This window comes from Macrobrachium rosenbergii, chromosome 4, assembly GCF_040412425.1.
Source record: "Macrobrachium rosenbergii isolate ZJJX-2024 chromosome 4, ASM4041242v1, whole genome shotgun sequence".
In the NCBI taxonomy this organism is placed as follows: Eukaryota; Metazoa; Arthropoda; class Malacostraca; order Decapoda; family Palaemonidae; genus Macrobrachium; species Macrobrachium rosenbergii.
Window position 1 is genome coordinate 4,883,998 of NC_089744.1, and position 6,003 is coordinate 4,890,000.

General features: G+C 38.8%; 1 long non-coding RNA gene across 1 annotated transcript in view; it reads right to left on the reverse strand.

Moving 5' to 3' along the window:
- Positions 1-299: 299 nt before the first annotated feature.
- LOC136838288 (uncharacterized) overlaps positions 300-6,003 on the reverse strand; it is a 128,179-nt gene continuing 122,475 nt past the window's right edge. Inside the window, exon 3 of the long non-coding RNA XR_010852923.1 lies at positions 300-396. This is a non-coding gene — a long non-coding RNA (uncharacterized lncRNA). The remainder of the gene's footprint in view (positions 397-6,003) is intronic.

Below are 6,003 nucleotides of genomic sequence, written 5' to 3' on the forward strand. Positions count from 1 at the left end.
TTATGATTGTCATCATGATCAAAATTAAGATAGCAAAGCGATTCATTATTACCGTCGTGGATGTCACGGTTTTTTCACGGTTGAATAAAAATAACATAGAATTTTCATTGAATACTGTCTAAAACGACTGAACAACCATTCATTTTTACTTTTTACTCAGCGCCTTCTGAATTTTTATTAGACACGGAGTTCTCGCAAAACACCTTGAGCAATAGAGAACTTCTCATTTTTAAGTAAAGAAAGAACAAAAAACAAAGCTTACTTGGTTCTCGTTAGTTCTTCTTGGGGCGACTGAAGAAGAAGAAGAAGAAGAAGAAGAAGAAGAAGAAGAAGAAGAAGAAGAAGAAGTCGATGTGGTGGACGGGGCACAGGCGGCAGACAACATGGAAGGGTCATCTGAAAGCGAGGGTTTGGATAAGTTACTGTGGTACCTCATTACGGAATAATGATGGGTAAGTAAAACTGACTACGTTGACAGTTAAAATAAACAAACACACCATGCACAGTGATCAAGTGCTTGCCATTAGGTTTATTTTTCTCAGTTTCAGGGAAAAGTCTGTTTGACCCACAAAAAACACTCAAGGCTATAGCCTTACCATTCAGGCCATTTTTGGGCACCACTGCAATATGACCGACTTGCATTCAGTTGTACAAATGTCGCCATTTTCCATGCATAATGATCTGTTGCTTGCCATTAGGCTGCATTTTTCTCAGTTTCAGGGAAAAGTCCGTTTGACCCCAAAAAAAAAACACACAATATATATATATATATATATATATATATATATATATATATATATATATATATATATATATATATATATATATATATATATATATATATATACATACATACATATATATTACTCACCTTCAAGCTAAGTATACTTCCGTAAATGTATATTTATACGTAAGCACTGGAAAGTTCGTAATTTTCCTCTTGTTACGAAAATCTCTTATCTCTCTGCTTTATTTCTTCAACTCCTGAGATTTAAAATGAGGAACACAGATGGGAAGTTATCAAATAGTATAACTTGAATATCTATTTCGTCTGTTGTGTTTGTTTTTATTAAAGTTATTTTTCCTCTATGGATTCCGTTCAAATATAAATTTTTCCATAAATATCTAGAAAAACTTTCTGCAAGGATGCAGTGATAGGAAAAATCACTTTATTCAGTTTTTAATTTTTTTCGTTTCCTGCGTGAACTGAACGCTCCCCGAAGGTGAATGATCTGGAGAAGGAGGCTTGATTTGACCACACAATCAAGAATGCTGTGACCCCTACAACGCCACCCCTTTTCTCGTGCTCCCTCAAATGAGCCCCCTAAATGAAACCACCTTGACCCGCGTAGACCCCCTATTTCCCCCCGGATGTATGATCAGGCTGAGGGCAGGTGACTTTTGACTCTTGGGCGAGACCAGGTGAGCATCTGGGGGAACGTTAACACCCGAGCATCTGAGAATATTCTCACTCATTTCCCTCAGATGAAAAGATGGCTCATGTCCTTCCTCTCGGTTACATCCTCCGCTGGTGCGGTTTCCAAAATCTCACGCGCGAGGAACGCCTTGCGAAGATCAGAAGGCTCTCCGGGGTCCTTGTCTGACCTTCAGGGTTTTGGGGTAACTGCAAGGTACCATTTTTCAATGTGGAATCTACTGGATATTTATTCCCTATTGAAATGAAGATTGCTCGATTGGCGATTCATAGGCTCTAAAGGAATGTTGCCATCACGATGGAAGATTAAAAATTCAGACCTCATGCTTTAGGGTTTAACTTCTCTCTTTTTTCAGATTTGGTACTTAAACAGATTTCATTCTGTACGTCTCTGTGTTGGTAATTTATTTCCCCTCTATATTCCGGGTTATTTTCATAAAAAAAGATTAAAAATGTACATTTACTGTATGCCATAATTATAGCATGATCCTGCTGTAGGTACAGTATCGAGAAAAAAAGGCTTATTTCATTATGATTATTATTATTTTTTTTTTTTACGAAGGCATATCCTCCAACATAATGACGCATCCAATAAAAAGGATGTCAAACTCTCCCCTCCATCCCTCCGATCGCACGTTCTGTAAGGCTGACTGGGAAAAATCTTTAGACTCATTTTCCAAAGATGAAACGAATTTCTCACCATTCCAGAACGAACCCCTCAATTAGTTCCAGAGTATCCAGGATGCCAGGACTGTCGAGATGACCTCTTGGAAGACGTGAGACCCGGGATTGAAAAAGCCCCCTAAAAAGAGAGTCCAAAGTAGACTGAAAGGGCAAGAGAGCGCGAGACAGGGGAAGGCATCTGCGAGAAAACTACTCCCTTTCCAGCATCTGAGAAGATTCTCAAACCCATTTCCAGACCCCGAGATTTCCAGACCCACTCGGGAGAAGAAGGACGGATGATGGTTTTACCTTTAAACCTCACCTCCTGGCCTTTCGCCCCGCTATGTTACCTCTGTCTGGGGGTGTGTCCATGTTCCTATTTGTCTCCATCATTACAGGCAGGTAATGGTGGGACGTCATGCTTCGATAGGCCTTCAGAATCGTCATCACTTCGTTATTCTTACGTGGTCCATTTAGATAATTTTAAGGAAAATTGGATAATGAACAGAAGGTTGAATAACGAGATTATATCTGTTTACCTGCCTGTCCATTTATCTCTGGCAAAAATTCCAGGCAAAATCCTCGCTCATTACGCTAATTAATCGTTTAAAATTCCAGACCATATTAACCTCAAACAACTGCTCAATCTAATCAAACAGTGTCGTTTGTTTATATTTGATAACTACCTAACCTGAGTGCACACATCATCAGTAAATGCCTCCCTCAAATTTTGTTTCCACAACAATTCCAGGAAAGTGCCTGTGGAATGTGTACACACACACATATATATACATATATATATATATATATATATATATATATATATATATATATATATATATATATATATATATATATATATATATATATATATATATATATATATATATATATATATATATATATATATATATATATATAATGTGTGAGTGCGCGTGTGCGTACGTTTAACTAGGAGGGGAAGTAAATGCAATGACCATTAAAGAAACTCGGCGAACAAACTGTTTTAAACTATTAAACTTTAGCATTGAAATCTCATGGGCGCCTCAGGCTCTTATGGGAACTTAAATCAAAGTCAGTCAGATGACATGAACTGGAGGAAATGGGTACATATGAAGACTTGCGTTAGACAGTCGTTCACAAAGAATGAATAGTCCCAGGATTAGGAATACAATGAAATACTATTAGTTAGTCCATTAATTTAATAAAAGTGGTTTCTGTAATCAAGGGAAATTTAACTAATGAATTCCTTAAGTAAATTCATCCTTCAAGTCAGTGAGCTAGCCATAAATATAATACTGTCACTATGAACTCTGAGTGGAAATCACGAGATGTTTCAATCACTTTTGATTACTTTTTCTGTAACTCCTGTATTAGTCACGTACCACTTTTTATATAAGCTACAGACGCAGTCACTTGAACTTGCATGTACACATGCACACACACACATATACATACACGTGAGGGACGTCACATACACAAACACACGCCTCAATAAATCTTGTCACATCCACTAGAAAAACGATTTCTTACATAACATCTCAAGCGATATAAAAGTCATTAAACCAGGAAGACGCGTACGTACGCAAAACTTAACTCGAGAATCTTTGATCGTCAACAACAATACGAATATTTTCTGTGATGGCTACGAACAAGAAAACTTAGCTTTTTCTTACGATCTACATCTTTTACAAGACAGAGGAATACAGTAGGTCCATATATGTAAGATCGGTTAAAAAGAAGAAAAAAAAGTTAATAAAAAGATCGAATGACTATACAATCTGGAAAATATTATGCATAGACGAGGAGAATCGGCTACTGTTTGTTATTAGGAATGGATGACGGTTCATTGCATTAGTAAGTGTCAGTTTCAAGGGCCAATTTCTTCTCATTAAGAAAAAGTCTCCGTAGTGGGTGTTACTGTAAAAGAAAATTAAAGAAGTTTCATAAAAGAAGACACATGGAATTAATTTTTTCACCGGCTGAATGATAGATAAAGAAAAATACATGAAAACTCATAGTTACCACATACGAGTGTGTGTACTCACGCTAACTTATGGAGTCAAATTTACCATGAAGATCAGAGCACCGTATAGCTAAAGATTTTTGCATAACACAGATATGGAAAATAGATATAGAATTACTATACTGTTACTTCAAAATACCTACTGCAATTTTCTTTTGATTTAATTGTGCAGTTAAGATATAAGCAGGGCCGGATTAAGCTGGTGGGAGGCCTGGGGCCCACTCTGGTGGGAGGCCCCCTTTCCAACTCCTATTGCATACACTACAAAGTATATAGTCTATATATAAACTAAATTATGAACTATAGTCTATATACAAACTATATTATTAAATTAAAATATATTGTTTTTATTGGTGGGAGGCCCCCTGTTGGTGGGTGGCCCAGGGCCCATGCCCCTTGCCCCCCCCCTTAATCCGCCCCTGGATCATATAAGTGAAGGTTAATAATAATCATAATAATAATAATAATAATAATAATAATAATAATAATAATAATAAAAAGGGGAGGCTCAATCACGGGCATTTCACTTCCTCTCCGAAAACTCTGAAAATAATACCACCTGAACCCCGTTACCAATCTTTCTGGAAGCGTTTAATGGCATGGTCCAGGAGCGAGCGGGCCTCCTTTATCCGGCATCTGCATCTGATCATAAGCACCCAGCGAATCGTCCGTTCATTAAAAAACCTGTTTTCGAAACCCTTCCATCATCCGGTCTCTCTCTCTTCTGCATCATCGCTCGTAGTTATTCACCTCCGGTCTTCCAGTAAGGTTATCGTGTTACGTCCGAGAGGGACTCCTTAAGTCGGGTTTTTTTGTCTTTTTTTTTTATTTGTTTACTGTTTTTCTTTTCTTCGCCTTCTCTCGTATCGTTTCTCTTTGTTCTCTTATTATTTCTAGAGTTTCTCATGACCTTTCGGGGTCACAGGTCTTTCCTTTCTCTTTGGTGACCCTTTGTTGTGGTTTAAGATTTTTTTTTTTTTTTATGAAAACTCTGAAAAGTAAGTTCTTAATATTTATTCTCGCGGTTCTGCTTACCTGACGACTCAAATGGCATAATGTATGTGTCCTCCTGATAATCATTAACTTCCTTGCATTCATCCTTATCCTCATCATTCATCCTCCTAATCTTCGTAAACTTCATATACCCTCACACTCCTTATTGTAATCATCAAGATCAGCTTCATGACGATCATTATCATCAACTTTATCCTTTTACTCTAATGATAACCATCATCCTCATCCTCATATTTATCTTCATCCTCATCAGCATCATCAGAAACGTCTTCCTCTTTGCCTTCTCCATCATCCTGCTCACTCTTCTTCCTTTTCTCCTTCTGACGATTTCTTCCTTATCCCGAAGTTCAGCGTCGCGTCGTTATCGTCAGCGCAATCATAGTTTTCCTTATTACGCTTCTCCTCGCCTTCATCTCCATCCGCTGCATCCAGGCGTGCCCTGGATATTATGCCCTTCGGCCCTTTGCCCCACCTCGTGGCTCCATGTCACCGCAAACTTTACCGTCTTTCCGTCTTAGGGGAGAGATATTTTTGTGCTGCTCTCCAGAAGTCTCTGTAATCATGGGAAGCGGCGGACGGAGGCGTTAGCGGAGGGGGAGGAGGTAGGTGGAGGTAGGGGAGGTATCTCCCTCCTCCTCCTCCTCCTCTCCATCACCTTCAGAGCATCTCGCGAAGTTCCCAGCAATTTCCTTAAGATGGTTCGTAACGGATTCTCAAGATGAGTCAAGGGGCCAGGCCAGGAGATCACCTCCTGGAACCTCGGCGTTGCAGACCTCGAAGACCCTTTGCCATGGAAGTCACCTTTCCGTAGCCGCGAGCGGCGTTTTCTTCATTTACATTGTCTTCCGCAATCAAGAACGAATTG